The following is a 20,875-nucleotide window of genomic DNA, read 5'->3' as shown; positions in this document are numbered from 1 at the left end:
CACTGCAAGCAATTTCCTCCTCACCTCCTGTCTCAGCCTGGGTCCAGCTTTTTGGTTTAGTCCCAGCTGTGCTCACCCAGGATGCAGCCCCAGTCAGAAGGTGATGCATCAGACAGCGAGAGCAGAAGATGTGAGGAGCTCACACTGATCCCCCCCAGGCTGCAGCAGAGTCCACCACAGGGCACTGCAAACGAGCAGGGAAACTGCATTCAAGGCCTCAGTCACCCCCTGACTGCTGGAGGAACTGGAGACCAGCTCTTCTTCCAAGCATGGCAGCAGCAAAGCTTCCACTGAGAGCCAGAGCAGCTGGAGAAAGCAAACCTGCCCTCAGACTGCCTCAGCTGGAGAGCCAGCCCCACAGCCAGCCAGGGAAACTGCAAACCATCCTTTGTGGTGCTTTGGGGAGAGAAAAAACAGAGGAAGGAGGGAGGGGAGAGAGCAGGAGAGGAAACAAAGCAGCAGGAGCATGAAGAGAGGCTGAAGTGCTCACCTCAGGGTGAAGAGAAGGTCAGATGAAGGCTTTGGTAGGGATACAAACAGCAGAGGCTGAGACAAACTCAGGGCTGTGGATGGGAAATGGCTCTCTGGTACCTGAGGAGCCTGGGAGGCCTGCAGCACTTTAAGCCTCCACTTCCATGACTCAGTTCAAGGCCCTGCTCAAAACAAGCCACAGGAGGCATCCAAAGGGGAAGGGACCCTCAGGACAGGTCTGGACCAGCAGATCAGTTGATTCATGCCCAAAGCAGAAGGTGGAGGGAGGACCCAGATGGTCTGATGGGTGTCCAAGGGCTGTCCAGGAGGAGAAGCAGCAACTGAGCCTTCATCAAAAGAAGAGCCAAAAGCCAGGGGTCCCACCAGGAGTTCTGGACACCTGGGCACAAGGGGCACAGAGCCAACCCTGCCCCTGGCAGGGGCTCACCACTGCTGAGGGATCTGCAGAGAGCTCCAACTCTCCTGGCCTGGGAGGACCAAAGACACCAAGCCCTGAACTGTGAGCACAGGAGCTGGAGTGAGGCCTCAGCTTCCCCTGGGGCAGGGGCTGCCAGCTCCCCACCACTGCCCCTCCTTCACCCCCAGCCTGGCCCCCAGAGCCTGGCCCTGGCTGTCAGCTCTCCTCTGCCAGCCTTGCAGGCTGCTTGCACTTCCTAACACAGCACAGTGCCACTGCAGACCCCAAGGGGAGCCTGCTGACTCCCCTGCCCCTCTCCTCATCTGGGCTCCCAGGAGCTGCCACTTGGAAAAGGGGATGGCAAGGACCTAAACCATTGCAGAGACAAAAGCCAAAGGCAGACAAAGATGGAAGTGAAAGGAGTTGCTGGGACACTGCACTTGGGATGATTCCTTTGCAACACCTCCCTGGAGCTGTTCAGGGCCAGGCTGGATGAGGCCCTGAGCAGCCTGGGCTGGTGGGAGGGGGCCCTGCCCATGGCAGGGGGCTGGAGCTGGCTGAGCTTCAAGGTCCCTTCCAAGCCAGCCCATTCCCTAGCTCTGTGAACACAGCTCCCAGCCCTGGGGCAGCCAAGGCCTGCAGAGCCTGAAGTGATTCCCTCCAGGCAGTCTGAAACTTCTCCCCCAGAGAGGACAGGGGAGCAAAGGGGAAGGTGACAAGAAGCCCCCACAGCACACAGCAGGTCCTGAGCAGCTCCATCTCCAAGGGGGACTGAGGCAGGGGCGCTGCCCATCCCCCCCTCTGAGATCCAGCAGCTCCTGACCAGCCCCATCCTGTGCTCACACTGCAAGCTGGGGCTGCCAGAGCCTCCTGGGAGCAGAGCCAAGGAGGGGAAGGCTGCCCCAGCTTCACCTAGGGAAGGCTCTCCATGGCCTCCCAGTGCCACTCTAACATTTTCTTCCTCAAGGACTTCACACAAGCAGCAGTGGGCAGAACTGCCCTGCTGCCCCTTGACTTCATCCCATCCAGCCCACATGGCCCCACCAGAGGTTGGCTTCCCCCCCCCAAGCAGCCTCTGCACTGCACTGTGTGAGCTGTGCCCACCAGGTGAGCCAGCTGCCACAGGAGAGGAGCAGAGAGGGCAGCAGGCTCCAGGGCCCCAGCTCCAGGGCCCCAGCTCCAGGAGCTCTGCAATGAAGAGGTAGGAAAGCTGTGCAGGACAACCCCTCCCTGCCCCATGGCAGCCACATCTCCTGGGGTCACAGGGACACAGAGGAGAGCTGTGTGCTGCTGCCCCACTGCAGAGCCTCGAGGCCTGACACAGCAAGAAGTCAAACAGCAAGGAGCACAGCCAAGGGCACTGAGAGGCAGGGATGGGGGCAGGGGCAAGGGGGGAGGAAGAGGAGGAGTGCTGAGCACCAGAGGAAACTGCATTCATAAACCTTAACCTTTGCTCTGTCCCTCCCTTGCCTGGGGCAGCTCCCTCCTTTCCCCCACCTGAAAAGGGAGAGGGTGCAGCTGACAAGGAGGTCCTGGTGGGCAGGGGGCAGGGAGGGGGAATGGAGCTGAGCAGGTAGAGCAGATCAGAGACCTGAACCACCCCAGAGGGTGCACAAGGAGTAAAGCAGGAACCCCTAATGGAGAGTCAACACAGAATGGGCTGGGGTGGAAGGGACCTCAAAGCTCAGCCAGCTCCAGCCCCCTGCCAGGGGTAGGGACCTCTCCACCAGCCCAGGCTGCTCCAGGCCTCATCCAGCCTGGTGCTGAACACCTCCAGGCAGGGGACAGCCTGAGCCAGAGCCTCCCCACCCTCACTGGAGAGAATTCCTTCTTCCTCTCCACTCTCAGTCTGCCCCCTCCCAGCTCCAAGCCATTGTCCCTGGGCCTGGCACCCCCAGCCCTTGTCCAGAGTCCCTCCCCAGCTCCTCTGGAGCCCTTCAGCTACTGGAAGCTGCTCTGAGCTCTCCCTGGAGCCTTCTCCTCTCCAGGCTGCACAGCCCCAGCTCTCCCAGCCTGGCCCCACAGGGATGGTCTCAGCCCTCTGAGCATCTTTGTGGCCTCCTCTGGATCCACTCCAACAGCTCCATGCCCTGGTGCCCCCAGCACAAGAAGTGGACACAGGCTGCAGGTGGGATCTCCCCAGAGCTGAGCAGAGGGACAGAATCCCCTCCCTCATCTTGCTGCTCTCTCTGCTTTTGCTGCAGCCCAGGACAGGGTTGGACACCCAACAGATGTCCAGTTCCCCAGAAGGGATGCCATGGGAATGCAGAGCCAAGAGGAAGGGGAAAAGAAGGCCAGGAAGGCTACAAAAGGATCCCCAGCCAAGGCTTTGCACCAATCCAGCCCAGCCTGGGTGCACAAGTGAGCAGAATGCCCACAGAGGAAGTGTCAGCCTCCAGCTCCTCAGCTTTAAGGGCACAGAGCACAACCAAGCAGCAGAGGGAGGGCAGGGCCAGCCTGGTGGAACCATCCAGGGAAAGGCTGCTCTGGAGTCCCCCAGGCCACCAGAGGCACATCCTTCCCTTGGCAGCTGTGGTGCCTGATGCCAGGGGCAGAGGGCTGAGTGCTCACACACCATTGTTCCTCCCCCCTTGCCCTCCCCTCTCACAATCAATGAGCTATGCTAACCACACTGCACTTCCCAGAGTGGGCCACAGAGCCTGTGCTGAGCTCCCTCCAGCACCACAGCTCCACACACTAAAGCAAACCTTGCTTACTTCCCCAGGCCTATAAACACATCCTCCAGATCTGAGCTGCCACAGCTCCAGGAACAGTACAGCAGGGAGAGGGCTCCAGGCCTGGGAGGGTGGTGGTGAGGAAAGGGAAACTGGAGGCCAGAAGTGCCTGCAAGGGGGCTGTGAGGTTGGGCTCCTTGGAGGGGATGGAGGAAACCTCCTCTGGAAGTCAGTGTTTTCCTTAGCAAAGGCCTCCCCATGGCACTGCAGAGTGGTTGGGGGTGGAAAGGACCCCTGGGGATCACCCAGCCCAGCCCCTGCCCCTGCAGGGCTCCCCCAGCAGCCTGCCCAGGGGCACAGTGCCCAGGGGGGGTTGGGAGCTCTGCACACCAGGAGACTCCACAGCCTCTCTGGGCAGCCTGCCCCAGGCCTCCAGCAGCCTCACACCAAAGGAGTTTCTCCTCCTGCCCAGATGGAACCTGGGTGCCAGTCTGTGCCCCTTGCTCTGTCCCTGGGCACCACTCATCAAGCCCAGCCCCAGGCTCCTGCCCCCCACCCTTTAGCCCTTGCTGAGCACTGCTCAGGTCACCTCTCAGCCTTCTCTTCTCCAGGCTCAGCAGCCCCAGGGCCTTGGCTCACAGCAGAGAGCTTCCAGTCCCTTCATCATCCTCCCAGCCCCCACTGGGCTCTCCCCAGCAGCTCCCTGTCTCACTTCAGTTGGATTTCAACCCAAGAGGGGAAGGCACAGCCTGGGAGTCTGCTTTCCAGCTTTGTGAGCAGCACCCAGAGCAGGATCAAAAGCCCTGCCTGTCACACACCTCAGCACCGAGAAGCCAAAGCATCCAAGCCTGGGCAGAGCTCACAGTTCACATCTGCACCAAGCCCTCCCCCCAGGTTCTGCTGCCCAAAGGGTTGGCTTTTCAGATGTGCAAGTGCACAGAGGAGCTCCTATCAGTGAGGAGCATCTAGAGATGGCATCTAGAAGCTTGTGGTTCAAAACATGCCCAAGGAAAACATCCCAAGTTTAGTCAGCACAACAGCACTTGCCACTCAGACATCAGACAGAGGCTGCCTGCTCCATCCAAGCAGGGAGCCTGAGCTGGGCTGACCTCTGCAGCCCCCTCCAGCTCCATCCTTCCCAACCCCTTGGACAGAGAGGAGGGAATGACCTGAAACTGCACCAGGGGAGGTTTAGGTTGGATTCAGGAACAATTTCTCTGCACAGGCTGCCCAGGGAGGTGGTGGAGTCCCCATCCCTGGGGGTGTTGAAGAAATGGGTGGCCATGGCACCTGGGGACTTGGTTTAGTGGCCCTGGTGGTGCTAGGCTGAAGGCTGGACTCAGTGACCTCAAAGGTCTCTTCCAACCCAAACAATTCTATGACTCTGGGCTGGTTGGTGCCTGGCCAGGGACTGCACACCATGGACACCACTTCAAGGAGCACCACTGGAAGCTTAAGATCTCAAATGTGGCATCATCCTTTCTGGCTTGATGGCAGAAATCCTTCTTCCAGCACTACCCCAAAGCCCTCAGAAGCTGCCTGCCTTTATCCCAAGCATCCTTCCTTCTCCTTCCCCCCCTCCAGTGGCAGTGACTCAGGAATGCTCCCAGCCCCCAGGGATGGGTAGGGCTCATGAAGAGCACACCCAGAAGAGAAGTGTAAGACCATAAAAGAGTAAGCCCAGAGTCCCTTCCACCACTACAGCTCCTTTGACAGCAGAAGGCTAAGTCCAGTCCAAACCTGAGGCTGTGCAGAGAGGACCTACAAGGGTCAAACCCTGGGCCTGCTGCCTGTGTGCTGCCAAAAAGCGACCCCAGAGCCTCCCCTCACCTGCCACAAAGCTCACACAGTGCTACCTGCACTGGAACCAGTGACTGGATCCAGCTCCATGTGTGACTCCCAGCCTGTAATTACCCCCAGAAGTCATAAGGCAGCTCCAGGAGGCTCCAGCATTAGCTCCCTGCCAGTGCATCATCTGCCAGCAGGGTTGCATCACCACCCCCTGATGTCACCTCATGACTATGTAATGCTCTCAGGGATGGCATTGGCTGCTCCTCTGCTCTTCCACCTCTGGGCTCCATCCATCCTGCTCCATGGCTGGATGCAGGGTGAGCAGAGGTACAACTCAGCCTCCCCCAGCAAGACTCACCAGGCTGGTTTGTATCTCCAGCACTGAACTTGGTCCTTCTCACACTCAAAAGTCCAACCAGAGCCTAACAACTGCTGAGAAAGCTGGGGAGGGAGTCTTGACAAGGGCTGGGAGTGCCAGGATGAGAGGGAATGGACTGAAGCCTGAGGAAGGGAAATTGAGACTGGAGATGAGGAAGAAATTCTGTGCAGTGAGGCTGGGGAGGCTCTGGCCCAGGCTGCCCAGGGAGGCTGTGGCTGTGCCCTGCCTGGGGGTGTTCAAGGCCAGGCTGGATGAGGCCCTGAGCAGCCTGTGCTGGTGGGAGGTGTCCCTGCCCATGGCAGGGGGCTGGCACTGGATGATCTCTGAGGTCCCTTCCAAGCTAACCCCTGCTGGGAATCTGTGAACCTTTGCTTCTTCCAAAGAGAAGTCAGAAGAGCATCAGGCTGCTGCTCCCCCACAAAGGGTCACATGCTGAGCTGTGCTTCCCCCCTGATAGCCAAAGGGAGGAAAAGAGCCCAGAGTGAACAGTTCCCAGCCCCCAGAGCAGCACATTTTGTGATCCTGTCTGAGATACTCAACCACAGAGCCTCACTGCCTCCAGGACATCACACTCCTGGCTTTGTCCAGAGCCTGACAATCCAGACACACCAAAGCTTATGCCAGAGGGGCAAGCACTGGAGCATGATCTCCAGGAACACAGCACTCCCTGCCTGTGACACTCTGAGGGCTGCCAGGTCCCCACCAGCAGCCAGCTCTACCCTCCACAGGCAGCATGGTCCCCCCCTTACAGCACTCAGGGGGCCAGGAGCCTCCCATGGAAGAGGGATTCAGTGCAGCATCGCTGCCCCATCCCAGGGGGCCCTGTCCCAAGACACTGTGGAACCAGCCTGGTGGTCACCAGCTCCGGGTCTGCAGAGCAGCACAACTGCCAGAAGGCCACCACAGAGCCCAGAGGCACCAACAGCTCTCCACGTGCTGCACAGCCCTTCATTCCTTACTCTGCCCCCTCCTGCCTCGGGTCCTGCATCACCTAACAGCACCTCTCCCACAGCCCTGCTTCTTCCCAGCCAGGGCTCCTCCTGCCCCCGAGGCTGGCCAGGGGTCTGTCTGGAGGCAAGCAGGGCTCTGCTCTCCTCTCCAGCTGCTGCTGGGCAGCTCCCTGCCTGCTGGCAGGGCTGGGATTCCCAAAGGCCCCTCTCGGTTCACTTCCTGTGTGGCTGTCTCCAGAAGCAGCTCTGCCACCTCAGCTGCCAGCCGCAGCCACAGCCGGGCAGGGAGCAGAGGAACCTCCAGCACCTGCGAAAGAAGCTGGGAGAAAGCAGGATTGGGCCATGCCTGCCGTGGAGCGTGGCAGTGCTGTGTGCTGGCCGCCAGCCGCTGTCCTGGGGACAGGGCTTTGCTGCATGAAGTACAGCGAGAGGAGGGCTGGGGGGGCAGAAAGGGCCAAGTGAAAGTAAAACCTCCGGGTCAACACAACATAAAGGCAGGGCGAGCAGCTGCGCTGCAGAGGGAAGTGTGCCCAGAGCCGGGAACCAGGCAGTTTCCAGCCACCGGGCCCCGGCTCCTCCGCCAATCCGGCAGCAGTTCCCGGATACCGGGCGCACGATGCGTGCCTGGGCAGCGCCGGGGACTATCGCGACCGGGGGGCAAATCCTGCCCGCTTCCTCTGGCGGGGACGTGCAGGAGCGGAGCGGCCCGGGGCGGGTCAGCCGGCGAGCCCCGGGCCGATAACCCCGTTACCGACACGGCACCGGGGGCCGCAGCCCGGTGCACCTTGAGCCGCGGGAAGGGCGGGCGGGGACTCTTATTGTGACAGCGGCCGCAGGCTGGCCGCCAGCCGGGCCAGTGCCACGGCGGGGGCTACCCGGGGCGGGGGCTGCCCGGGGCGGCCGCTCAGCCCCCAGCGCGGCCCCCGCGGGGCCGGTCCCGCCGCCTCGGTGCCAGCCGGGCGTGGGGGCAGCGAGAGCCCGGGCAAGGAGGGGGTGCTCCCAAGCTCCGCGCCCTCGCCAGGAGCCGGCCCGGAGGAGGAGGAGGAGGAAGAGGAAGCAGCACGGCGGAAAGCCCGCAACAACTTTCCGAAACAAACGCCTGGGAGGCTGCTGAACAAAAGCCGGTGGCGAGCCGGGGAGCTCGGCCCCGGGCTCGGGAGAAGCGCCGCGCCGCCAAACTTTTGGCTTTACCGTCGAGGATGCACGTTCAGAGCCCCGCTCCCCCCCGCCCCCCCCCCCCCGCCGGGCACGGGCACCGACTCCTTCCCGAGCAGGCATTAACCCATCGGTCCGCCCGCCGCCGGCGAGCTGGACTTTGCACTTGTCCCGGAGCAGGCGAGGGCTGCCCCGCCGTGCCCGCAGGACCGAGCGCTGCCAGGACTGCCCCGGGAGCTCGCCCGCATCCCCTGGCACAAATAACTCAGCCGCCGCCTCTCCCTCCCCAAGACAATAAACCCAACGAGAACTTTTAATCTAGGAACTCACACGCCGCGGCACCTCCCGGCCGATCCCCGCGCATCTGGGCGCCGCCGGTGCCGTTTTCCCGGTCGCCGGTCGGTTTCTCCCCGCTCCTCGCCGCCCCCTTTTCCGCGCCGCCAAGGGATCCCCCAGCTAATCCTCCCGGCCGCGGCTCCCCTTGCCAAATAATGCGCTTCTCACACATGGAGTCTCGGCGTCACTCGGCGGAGCATGCGCACGGCGGGGCCCGAGCCACGGGGCGGCCGGTCCTGCGCAGCGGCGGGGCCGCGGCCGGCGGCAGGAGCGCAGGAGGAGCAGCGGCTGCCAGCGGCGGCCGCACCGCAGCGCGCAGGGACCCGGAGCCGCTTCCGGGCAATGGTGGAGCAGGTTTGTGACCCGGGGCACCATTGGCCGGAGGGGGTCGCGGCACGATGTCAGGCGGGCGGGGATTGGCTGAGCCGCGGGCGGGGGGCGCCCCGGCGGGGGCCGCGGGTCCTGCAGCGAAGCTCCGGGGCCACGTGGAGCGGCGGCGGCGGCGGCGGCAGGAGCGGCCCCGCCGCGGCCTCCGTGCCCCGGCCCGGGCGGGCATTGTTCTCGGAGCGGGCGGAGGGGAGCTGCCGGGGGAGCGACGGGGCCGGGCCGGCGGCAGGACCTTCCGCTGACACGGATTGTTCCAGGGACCCCTGCATCGCTTTCCTTCCTGAGCGTCTGCAGGCGCTGATGAAGGGAAACGGATAGCAGCGGGCTGCTGCCGGGCTCCGCCGCTGCCGGCTGCCGAAAGATACCGGGCAAAGAGTAGCACGGAGCCAGCCCGGGGCGGATGGCGTATTCCGGGCAGAGAGACCGAGACTCGGAGACCCGGCTGCCGATCGCGGGTGGTGGGCGGCCGGCGGCGAACCACAGGCTCGGCTGGACGCTGGAATCGCTCTTGCAGACGGTCAAGTCTGAGCGAGACCATCTGAGCTCCACAGGCTCAGGAGAGAGATGCTCTGAGCAGCCCAAACTTAGACACAGCTAATTCCTCACAGCCGAGAGGCTCAGGGTAGCTCCTACTAGTGACAGCTCCCGGCGGGGCAGGGGGCAGAAAACAGCCTGAAAATACCCTAAAATGCTCAGAAATCCAACTCTCGGCCGAAATAGATCAGGTAACCGTGAGGCTAGAAACCGAACCATCCGTCTACAGTCAGTCAAGAGTGCACAGAGATCCTCCCGCAGACTTAAAGCATCAAATAAGCAAAGGCTTCAGAATGGGCTGTGCCTGACGACCAGCGACTGCTTCCCTCCCCCCAGCCCCCCTCTTTTAATAAAGATTGGCTCCTTTGGGGGGGCAAAGTTCCAATCTGAGCGAGGAGCTGCTGCTGGGGGATGGTTTGGGTGGAGCAGCAATGATTCAGTCACCGGGAAGGTGCATCCGTGCTGTAATTGCTGCACAGAGGCAGGAGCTGAGGTGGTTTCGGTGGCACCTTGGTGGCTCCATCAGGACCACGGGCTTGGTGTTCCTAGAAGCACAGAGGGAGCCTGAGGGAACCTGCTCACAACATCTGCTGAAGTGAAGCTACTCCTGTGAAAGCCCAGCAAATCAGAGCAAAACCTCATCAATCTACCTGGATCTGCCAAATTCTGAAGGAGCTGGGGCTGGGGGAAGAATGTTGGGGGTGGTGCTCCTCCTGTGCTCAGACACAAGTGAAGCTGACACTGCTTAGGGCCAAGCAAGGCCAAGAGACCAGGAAGAGTCGCTGCTAAATGGCATTTCAGTCCTGTTTGGGTATAGAAACTTCTCTGCCAGGTGGAGAGGGTTTGCCAGGAGGAGAGGATTGCTGCACCATGCTCTCCTCTCCTATTTAGAACAGCACCAAACAATCTCCACAGCCAGCTGCCAGTGCACCTTTCATCTGACTAGTCCCCTTTCTGGGACTCTGCACCTCCTAACTACCTGCTCAGGTGCTGAGCACCACCAGAGTGAATCTGAGCACCACCAGAGTGAATCTGAGCAGCACCAGAGTGAATCTGAGCAGCACCAGAGTGAATCTGAATCTGAGCAGCACCAGAGTGAATCTGAGCATCACCAGAGCGAATTTGAGCACCACCAGAGTGAATCTGAGCAGCACCAGTGTGAATCCCCATCCCTGGAGGTGTTTCAGAAGAACATCCAGCAACAGAACAAGAGGAAATGGCCTCAAGCTGCACCAGGGGGAGTTTAGGTTGGACATGACAAAAAACTGGTTGAATCCCCATCCCTTGAGGGGCTTAAAAGCCCCAGAGCCGTGGTGCTGAGGGCCATGGTTTAACCCCAGCCTTGGCAGAGCTAGAGAAGGGTTGGAGTGGAGGATCTGAAAGGGCTTTCCCAACCAAAGCAATCCTGTGTTACACCTTGATTAAAAGAGACAATGTTCTATCATTAGCATGATTGGATTTTAATCTCACTTAAAAGCTCCACTTGAATTCAAATCCAGTAGTTCAGAAGCAGAGAGGCCAAGCAGCCACACTGCTGCCAGGCCCCCCTGGCCAGGCGGCGGCCGGTGCCCAGCGCAGCAGCACCAGCAGGCTGCTACCTCCCCACTGCTCACTGCGGCCCTGAGGAAAGCCTCCCCATGGTCAGAAGGGAGCAGGAAGGCTGCTGGCTGCCTCCACCGGGGCTGGCACAGCCTGGGGTGTGTCACCAAGGTGACAGTGCTCCGAGCAGGCCAGCAGCTGTGCTCTGCTGCTGACACTCCCAGCTCAGCGCCCGGCTGGCTCCCGGGGGAAGCTGTCCCCAGCAGCTGTCCCAGCTGGGCTGGTGGCACACAGCACCCAGCTCCTCTCTTGTTTGTGTCAGCCCTTTCCATCCTGACAGAGGTGAACCACAAAGATCCAACCAGCCAGTGGCCCTCAGAACCCATCTGGGCTTGACTGCCCCTCAGGCTCAGCAAACCGCAGGGACTCTGCTGCCACACAGCCCTGGCTCTGCTGCAGCCCCCCCAGCTCCTCACAGAAGCAGCTCTCTGCTGGAGGCACAAAGCCCAACTCTGAAGCTGTTCTTCCTGAAGTGTTTCCCAGGTGCATCCCAGACGTGAAGCCCACAAAGTGCACCAAGCACCTCAGCCCTCCTGGATCCACCTGCAGGTGCTCAGGGCCAGGCTGGATGAGGCCCTGAGCAGCCTGGGCTGGTGGAGCTGGCCCTGCCCGTGGCAGGGGGTTGGAGCTGGCTGATCTTCAAGGTCCCTTCCAACCCAACCCCTTCTGTGATGTTTTGACACTCCACTACCTACCCTCATCAGGAACACCCCACCCAGCCCAGCCTGCAGCAGGAAGCTCAATTTTACTGCAGCCACAGCAAAATTTGGTATTGAGAGAGAGGGAAAAAGCCCCAAAGAGCTCAGGCACAATCCCAGCTGTCCCTGAAGCAGGAATGAGGAACGTGCTTAAGCCTTGTCTCAGTGCTCACCAGAATGTAGGTCAAAGAAGAAGGAGGAAAGCTCAAGGCAGATCTGGGAGACTTGGTCATCTCCCTGCAGCCAGCAGCAGATGCAGGCTGCATGGGAACATGCTAATGTTGGCCAACCAAACAGGCCAGACGGGTTCTGAGGCAGATACAGGCTGCAGGGAAGGCAGAGGAGGCAGCTCTGAGGTTGGTTTGATGGTCCAGAGGACCAAGAGCTCAGCAGCAGTGTGTCTGCGAGCTGCATGGCACCAGCACCCTTATCTGTGCTGCTCACCTGACTGCCAGCCTGCAGGAGAGCTCAGGGCTGAGTGTGCTGACCTGGAGGCTGACACAGGGACAAGCACACCAGCAAGCAAACCTCAGCACCTTGCCCAGCCTGCCTTTGGGGTTTCTCTGCTGGCTGCAGATCTGAAATGATCTGACTAAATCATGCACTGAGAAGGGTTGGAAGGGACCTCTGGAGAGCACCCAGTCCAACAGCCCTGTAAAGCACACCCACAGCAGCTTGCCCAGGATACCTGGGGGTCGTGGTGGGATTCATGGAATCATAGAATGGGTTGGAAGGAACCTTAGAGATCATCCAGTTCCAACCCCCTGCCATGGGCAGGGACCCCTCCCACCAGCCCAGGCTGCTCAGGGCCTCATCCAGCCTGGCCCTGAGCCCCTCCAGGGAGGGGACAGCCACAGCCTCCCCGGGCAGCCTGTGCCAGGGGCTCTCCACCCTGTCAAGAATTTCTTCCCCATCTCCAGTCTCAACCTCCCCTCCTCAAGCTTCAATCCATTCCCTCTCATCCCATCTGGGTCTGGCCCAGGATGCAAGAGGGAAAGGAGGCACAATTCCACCATCTAAGCAGTGAGGTGAATGACCCTGAATGAAAATGGAAATGAATCTTTCTGGAACTGAAGGAAAGGCAAGGCTGAGTTCTGGAGGCAAGGGGGAGAGCAGGGGATGCAAGCCAGGCCCTGCTTGGCCCGAGATGGGGCCTCCAGTGGGTCATTATCTGTGCCTAATTAGCCCTTTGATGGTTGGAAGTGGCTACTCCGGGAGCTTTGCTCCACTTTCAAGCAGTGCCTCATGGACTATCGATTTTGCTCGGCAGTGGGAGAGCACAAAGTTCACCCAGCCCTGCTGGTAGCCAGGGACCTGCCACAGAAGATCTTGCCCTGGTCCAGCAGCAGAGCCTGCCTGGGCTCAGTTCATCCTCTGACCTGCAGCCTGGGACACAAGGTGTTCTGCTGGCGAGCAGTGAGTCAGAGCAGGGAGCCATTACTGGAGGGCCTGGCTGTAAACAAGCACCTCTGGCTTGTTTGCTGCTCACTGGCATGTGGCTCATCAGCACTTGACCCTGCTTAAAAGAATTAACTAGTTGTAGAAAACTCCACAGAGTTCCAGTCCCTGGCTGCACACCCACAGAGAGATCAGCTCCTGCTGGTTGGATCAGTCATGGAATAGGCCCAAGCAGCTTTTTCATCTGGACCTGCCAGCCTCTGCTTCACTGTCACACCTGTGACACACCAAAAGGAATCCAGGAGCTCCCAGGAACCCAAAGGAATCCAGGAGCCCAGGCACCAAAAGGAATCCAGGAGCTCCCAGGAACCCAAAGGAATCCAGGAGCTCCCAGGAAGCAGAGGAACTCCAGGCGCTCCCAGGAACCCAAAGGAATCCAGGAGCCCCCAGGAACCCAAAGGAATCCAGGAGCCCAGGCACCAAAAGGAATCCAGGAGCTCCCAGGAACCCAAAGGAATCCAGGAGCCCAGGCACCAAAAGGAATCCAGGAGCCCAGGCACCAGAAGGAATCCAGGAGCTCCCAGGAGCCCAAAGGAATCCAGGAGCTCCCAGGAACCAAAAGGAATCCAGGAGCCCCCAGGAAGCAGAGGAACTCCAGGAGCTCCCAGGAACCAAAAGGAATCCAGGAGCTCCCAGGAACCCAAAGGAATCCAGGAGCCCAGGCACCAAAAGGAATCCAGGAGCCCAGGCACCAGAAGGAATCCAGGAGCTCCCAGGAGCCCAAAGGAATCCAGGAGCTCCCAGGAACCAAAAGGAATCCAGGAGCTCCCAGGAAGCAGAGGAACTCCAGGAGCTCCCAGGAACCCAAAGGAATCCAGGAGCTCCCAGGCACCAAAAGGAATCCAGGAGCCCCCAGGAAGCAGAGGAACTCCAGGAGCTCCCAGGAACCCAAAGGAATCCAGGAGCTCCCAGGCACCAAAAGGAATCCAGGAGCCCCCAGGAAGCAGAGGAACTCCAGGAGCTCCCAGGAACCAAAAGGAATCCAGGAGCTCCCAGGCACCAAAAGGAATCCAGGAGCTCCCAGGAGCCCAAAGGAATCCAGGAGCTCCCAGGCACCAAAAGGAATCCAGGAGCTCCCAGGCACCAGAAGGAATCCAGGAGCTCCCAGGCACCAAAAGGAATCCAGGAGCTCCCAGGAAGCAGAGGAACTCCAGGAGCCCTGAGGAGCCTCCCTCATCATTTTATGCACAAGAGAAATGTTGGTCCAAGAGTCTCTTCTCCAGCATGGAATCCTTCCCTACCCACCTGTGGGCTGCTTGGCAGCAGGGGGGACTCTGCCATCCCTCCTGGATGCCATCAGGGCTGTGCCCCGTTCAGGCTGGGCACTCAGATGCTAATTTCCTCTCACCTCTCCCCCACCTACTGCGTTCCAGGTCCCTCACTGCCAGCTCTTCACCTCCCAGAGCTGCAGGGCTGTGGTGCTCCCAGCCTGTGTGCTTCTAGGCATGAAGGGCACTGCTGAGCACTTCCAAGTGTCTGTAACTTTTCTGGTTGCCTCCTGATTAAAAGAGAGTTAATTGCTAATTTGCATGGGGTGCCTGTGTCCAGATACTCTGGAAGCCCAACAGGGGAGCAGCTCTCTCCCCACTGCTGTGGGGAAGTACAAGGAAAGCATTTATGCCTTCTCCTCCAGCTGGAGACTGGTTTGGTCCTCCCTGCCCCAGAGTTAGAGGTAAGGGGGGTTGGAAATACAAAAACTACCTCACAAACCTGCTACTTTTCACCAAATGTGGGAGAAGAATGACCAAAAGCTCTTCTCCAAACCCAGCTTTTGTCCTTCAGGGCACCAGAGAGGCTGCTGGGTGTGCTTTGGGTGTTCAAGAGAGACAGGGAACTGCTGGAGAGAGTCCAGCAGAGGCCACAAAGCTGCTGAGTGGCCTGGAACATCTCTGCTGTGAGCAAAGGCTGAGAGCCCTGGGGCTGAGAGCCTGGAACAGAGCAGCCCCAGAGGGAGCTGAGCAATGCTCAGTGAGAGCTGAAGGAGCTGTGGGGGGCAGGAGGCTGGGGCCAGGCTCTGCTCAGTGGTGCCCAGGGACAGCACAAGGGGCACAGACTGCAACCCAGGAGGTTCCACCTGAACAGGAGGAGAAAGTTGTTTGGTGTGAGGCTGCTGGAGGCCTGGAGCAGGCTGCCCAGAGAGGTTGTGGAGTCTCCTCTGCAAAGCTTCCAACCCCCCCTGGGCACTGTGCTCCTGGGCAGGCTGCTGTGGGAGCCCTGCTGGAGCAGGGGCTGGGCTGGGGGAGCTCCAGAGGACCCTCCCAGCCCCTCCCCGCTGGGATTCTGGGCTTAAGCAGCAGATCTGGAAGTCCTGCAGCACTGTAGACACCAGGATTAAAACTCTGCTCTCTCTCCCCCTGCCTCTGAGACCTCCCTGCTGCGGTGCTGCTTGCAGGAGCTGCACCAAAGGCTTTGCCTTGCAGAGGCAGCCTGGTGCTGCTCAGCTGAGCTCTGCCTTTGCAGGTGGTCAGCTCGGAAGGGGCCGGCGCTCAGCAGCGCTCTCGGGCAGGGGCTGTGTCCCTCGCAGAGGGCTGGGCCGTGGCGGGGGGGCTGTCGCCGCCTCGGGGGTGTCACTGCTAATGGCACTTCGTCATTAATCAGAGCCGAACAAACCCCCAGTCAGTGTGCAGCAGTTGGCAAAGCGGGCAGAGAAAAGGCTGATTGAGGAAGGGTTTGTTTTCCCAGCTCAGAGCTGCAGAGGAAGTGTCTCGGGGCAGGGAATGCCTTCCACGAGGTGAGTGGCTTTGGAGCTGCAGCCTGCAGAACTCCACCTAAATTCCTCAGCCCTAGTTCAGCAATTCCCAGTAGCTTATGCCCTCAACCCAGCATCAGAACAGATTCCTGCTGGAGATTAAGCCACACAATCAGAGATCTGTCTGCCTGGCTGCTGTGACATCCACCCTCCCCTGTGCTTCAACAGCCCAGGGCTGGCTGAAGATCCCTCAGGATGGGCTAACAGGAGCCAAGAGCTGGTGGGATGGGGTCTGCATCAATCCTCTGCTCTGCCCATGCAAGACCCCCAGAGTCTGGGTGAAAATGCAGGACCCTGGCTCCAGAGCACAGTTCTGGTGACTTGTGCCACAGCTAAGGAACAAACCCAGTGCAGATGGAGACAGGCAAGCAGCTGGGATCTGCTTCAGCCTTATTCACTGCATGATGCCACTGTGCTTAGCAGGGTGCTGAGCAGGGTGCTGAGCAGGAGGCTCTCCAGTGCTGTGCAGAGCATTGCAATGCCTGGTTCCACTAAGATCCATCCTCTAAACCCTGGGCACTAACATCCACTGCAGGACCAGGACAAACTCCACCCTTAGGTCTGGCCAGGACAAAGGGAGATGATTTTGCAAACCAAAGGCAGCCTTTTCTTCTCCAGCTTCCTGGCTCAGTCTTACTGCTGCATTGCATCCAGGTTGGTGCCCCCAGCCCCAGAGGGCCATGGAGCCGCTGGAGTGGATCCTTGCAGCCCTCCAACAGCTCCCAGAGGTGAATGCAGGTTTGCCAGTTGAGCCTCAGCTCAGCCTGCTCTGGCTGGGGCTGGTGCTCCTCAAGGGGTGGCTGCCCCAGCCCTGTGTCCCCTGGCACTGCAGGGCCTGCCTGGGTGGCTGGAAGATGCTGGTGGAGCCTGCCCATAAATGATGTCACAGGCAGCAAGGCTGATGGGAAGCCAAAGGTCTGTGCAGCACAGCCAGGTTTCAGTCAGTGCAGCTGGGAAGCCTCTCTCCTTTCATGAGGACTGGGAGCATTGCTCCGTGTTTCCTCCCTGTGTTTGCTAACTCTGGGCTCCTGGCATGAGATGTTTCTTCTCAGCACAGAAAACTCAGCAGGCTCTCCCCAGCCCCATGCTGACTTGGGGTCCATGAAGCCTCCTCTCTTCCCCCAACAGCTCTGTACTAGGTCAGCTCTGTAACCTGCTTTCCTGCTGAAAATTAGACTCCTTCTAAATTTAGGATGGATGGGATCATTGCTGGGCTACCTTATTCCAGGCAGATTTCAAGGGAAAGGGATTCACAAAGCTTCTTGCTTTGGCCTGACAGAAGTCCTGGGGTCCGGTTTGTGCCCCTGGTCCTGCCACTGGGCCCCAGCCTCTCGGCCCCCACAGGTCCCTTAGCTCTCACTGAGCATTGCTCAGCTCCCCTCTGGGGCTGCTCTGCTCCAGGCTCTCAGCATCCTGGTATCTTCTGCTGGGCTCTCTCTGTCCCTCTTGAACTGGGGAGCCCAGGACTGGCCCCAGCACTCCAGCTGTGGCCTGACTAGGGCAGAGCAGAGGGGGAGGAGAACCTCCCTCAAGCTGCTGGCCACACTTCATGCACCTCAGGAGCCCCCTGGTCTTCATCAGTGAAGGCTGCTCCGTCAGAGGCTGGTCCTTCATCACCAAGGTGCCAAGCCCTGCTCTGGGGCTGGAGGGCCACCTGTGACCAGGAGGGAGGAGAGAGAAGTGGCAGAGGAGCAGCCCCAGGGCTCCAAGGAGCAACCATCTCCTTTTCTGCTAGCAGCACAGCAAGGACAGCCCAGTTCTTATCATCAGCCCCTCTGGGGATTTGACATCCTTGGCATTGTATCCTAGGAGGAAGGAAATTTCTCACTTCCCCAGCTAGTCCAGTTATATAAATCAATTGTTGAAGGCTATTTTAACTGGTCTGCAGAGGGAGGCCAAGGCAACTGGCCTGGGGCTCAGGTGCTCTGTGGAGACACCGAGTGCTGCAGGAACACTGCAGAGGCTTTGGGATTCCCAGGGCCCTGCTGCACCTGCACTGAAAAGCTGGGGCAACCCAACAGCTAGGGAGAGACCCTGCTGGAGGTCATGCTGCCAGTCACGGAGCCAAGGCTGCTCCTGCCTCTGGAGCTCTCTGGGGGGGGTCTTTCTGCACCCAAAGCCAAGGGGTTGCCACCACACACTGACCATCTTCCTCTCATTTGCTCCAGCTTCCATCACTCAGCAGCTGGGCAAAGAACTTCTGCCTGTGAGGGTGGGGGGTAGAGGATGGAGCTTTCTGCTCACAGACAAGTTGCTTCTTGCAGGACCCTCTGAAATTGCTCATGGCAACTGGGGATGAAGGTGTTTCAAATGAAGCCAAGGGGGGGACGTGGAACAGCCTGCAGCACTTTGCTCCCTTCACACAGGAGCCCCTTGGACAGCAGGGTTGGGGGAGCAGGGGCACACACAGAGGGAAGCTGGCCTCCACTTGAGTGCTCACACTGAATGGAAAGGACCTCTGGAGATCACTGAGGCCACCCCCCTGCCAAGGAAGGGCCAGCTAGAGAGGATCACACAGCAGCACATCCAGGTGGGTCTGGAGTGACTCCACCAGCTCTCTGGGCAGCCTGCTCCAGTGCTTCACTACCCTTAAATTCAACAACTTCCTCCTGGTGTTCAGCTGAGCTTCTGGTGTTCAAGCTTGTGCCTGCTGCCCCTTGTCCTCTCACTGGGCACCACTGACAGAAGCCTGGTGCCATCCTCCTGACTCCCACCCTCTGGGTCTTCATCAGCAGTGCTGAGATCCCCGCTCAGGCTGCTCTCCCCCAGAGTACACAGCCCCAGCTCTCCCTGAGCAGACATCAGCTGCTGCAGCCCTGCAAGCCTCAGTGCCTCCTGGCACAGCCTGCGTGCTCAGGCTGGTGCAAGGCACTGCTCAGCTCCTGGGAAGCTCAGCTCCTGGGAAGCTCACTCACAGAAGTCATCTGGACCACTCAGACTGAGGGTGGAAGCAAGGCTCAAACCTGCAGCTGAGGGGAGGGCTGCCCCCTAAACCCACACAGTGTCCTCCAGGCACCTTTGTGCTTGGTGCAGTCATGAAAAGTACTGAAGGGTTGCAGAGCATTTTCCTTGCGTCCAGGAGCACTTTGCACTCAGCCAGCTCCAATGAAACACTTCTGCTACTCCCTCCTGAGCAGCTACAGCAGGAACAAAACCTTTTGCTTCCCTTAGTTCAGCTCCTTCCCTTCTTTTGCTTCCCTTACTTCCTTCATCCTTCCCTTCTCTTCCCTTTCACTCTTCTCTTCCCTTATTTCTTTCACCCTTTTTCTTGCCTGCTTTCACCTTTCCCTTTTCTTCCCTTACCCTTCCCTTTCCTTAATTCCTTTACTTCCCTCACCCTTCCCTTTTCTTCCCCTACTTCCCTTAATTCCTTTACTTCCAGCACCTTTCCCTTTTCTTCCCTTACTTCCCTCACCCTTCCCTTTTCTTCCCTTAATTCCTTTACTTCCAGCACCTTTCCCTTTTCTTCCCTTACTTCCCTCACCCTTCCCTTAATTCCTTTACTTCCCTTACCCTTCCCTTCCCTTAATTCCTTTACTTCCAGCACCTTTCCCTTCCCTTTCCTCCCCTCACCCATTTCTCCTTTGAAACTGGCTCCTACATTTGCTGTGAAGACTCAAAACCTTCTCAAGTTTAACTCCTTAACAAACCACCAATGTAGTTTTTCCTCCCCCCCCCCCCCCAGCAAGTGGCACAGCTCACAGAGGGCCAAATGCTCCCTTCCAGCTCTCTTCAGCTCTTCCTCCCCGCTTACAATCACGAAGACAAGGAGGGAGGGGGGGGAGAAAGAGAGAGTGGAAGGCAGCAGCTAGGAAATTACTAATGAATGAAGATTTTGGAAGAAGCCCTCCAGCTCGGCTCTGTGAGATGGCAGATGGCTGGGGGGGTGAGGAGAAGGTGGCAGACCACAGACAGGATATAACTTTATTTTCAACAGAGCTTGTCTTGCGTACAAACTAAATCCCCCCCGCCCCCAGCCAGACAAAAAAGCCTCCACACCACCCAACCCCCAAAACTCGCAGAGACAGCTGAGGCACTGCCAGGAGAGGAGCAGGCAGCGAGGCAAAGGCAATCGCGGGGCTTTCGGACGGGTGCAGACGAAGCCTCCTCGGCGCACACACAGCCTCCACACACCTCTAGGCACAGGGGCTAGGGAGGGCTCCTCCCGGGGGGCATCAGCCCCACTTCAACCACCTCCACCCACCTCCGAGCCCTGCCGCGGATTCAGCCCACCTGGCACTCTCCAGCAGGCAGCCAGGGCTTGGGTCGCTCCGGTTTGCTTTTTCGGGGCGGCTGTTCCTGCTCAGCAGGTCCCCTCGGTTTTGAAGTGACCTCACCCTGCCTGCCCTCACCTCCCGCTTTGATTCCCGGGGGTGCCGCGGACCCCCCTCCCCCAGCGGACCCCCCGGGGGCGCTTTCGGGGCCCTTCTGTCGGCTCAGAACTTCGCTGCCACTTTTCGGTGCCCGTCCCCCCGCGGCTGGGCGCTGCCGGTTGCCTTCGCTGCCCCCCGGCCCCGCTCCCGCAGCGCCTTCCCCCCGCTGCCAGCCGGGCCGGGGCCGGCCAGCCCCCCGGCGGCGTCCCGGATGCCTCCTCTTCAGCATCGGTCGCTGCCTCCCCTCCCCCACTTCCCCTCCCCCGCCCGCCCAAGTCCCCGGGACTCATAATCTGGCTCTGCTGCCATGCTCCGGCGGCTGTGCTGTGCCTATCGGGCAACTCCCAGGATGCACTCTCGCTCCTCCCTGGCACCCCCTCGGCCGTGCCCACCCTCCCCTCGTACTTACACAGCCCCCCCGCACCCCCCCCCGAACCTTTCCCCACACACGGAGCCCCCCCTCCCGCCCCCCCCCTTTTGTGGCCGCCCCTCCCAGGCCGCTCTCCCACCGCGGCCCCCGCCGGGGCCCTGCCCCCCCCCCCCCCGCCGGCCCCGCCGCGAGCCCCGCAGCCCGCGGGGGGGGGGCGCAGGCGTACCCCGCAGTGCCCCCGACCCCCACTCCCCGCCCCTCCTCGCCCCTCCTCGCCCCTTCCCCTCAGCCGCTCGCCCCCTCGGGGGGGAGGTGGGCTGGGGGTGTGCGCGTGTCCCAGCCTCGCCACGACCCCCCCCCTCCCCGGGGTCCCCAGGGGCCGGGGGGGGGCGGCGGTGTCACTCACTCTCCTCAGCCCCCTCGGAGCCGCCTCCTCCTCCTCAGCGGGGCCCGGGCCGGACTGGGGCCGGGGGGGGGAGGGGAGGCGGCTCCCTCAGGTGGCCACTGACAGGAGGGGGGGGGGGGAGGGGGA

General features: G+C 60.3%; 1 protein-coding gene across 3 annotated transcripts in view; it reads right to left on the bottom strand.

Moving 5' to 3' along the window:
* The window catches only part of GATAD2A (GATA zinc finger domain containing 2A), a 52,937-nt gene extending 32,109 nt beyond the window's left edge, over positions 1-20,828 (bottom strand). For 2 of the 3 annotated variants that reach the window (XM_068165057.1, XM_068165060.1), the window contains exon 1: positions 8,170-8,381. The gene's annotated coding sequence lies outside the window, so the exon portion shown is untranslated. Of the gene's footprint in view, positions 1-8,169; positions 8,382-20,749 lie in introns of those variants that run through there. The other variant, XM_068165058.1, reaches the window with a different exon arrangement.
* Between the last annotated feature and the right edge of the window lie 47 nt (positions 20,829-20,875).

The sequence above is a fragment of the Melanerpes formicivorus genome, unplaced genomic scaffold (assembly GCF_026170545.1).
Source record: "Melanerpes formicivorus ecotype bairdi unplaced genomic scaffold, bMelFor1.0.p_v2 SCAF_83, whole genome shotgun sequence".
Taxonomy (NCBI): Eukaryota; Metazoa; Chordata; class Aves; order Piciformes; family Picidae; genus Melanerpes; species Melanerpes formicivorus.
Note: the sequence above shows the minus strand (reverse complement) of the source record. Positions and strands in the feature narration are given on the sequence as shown.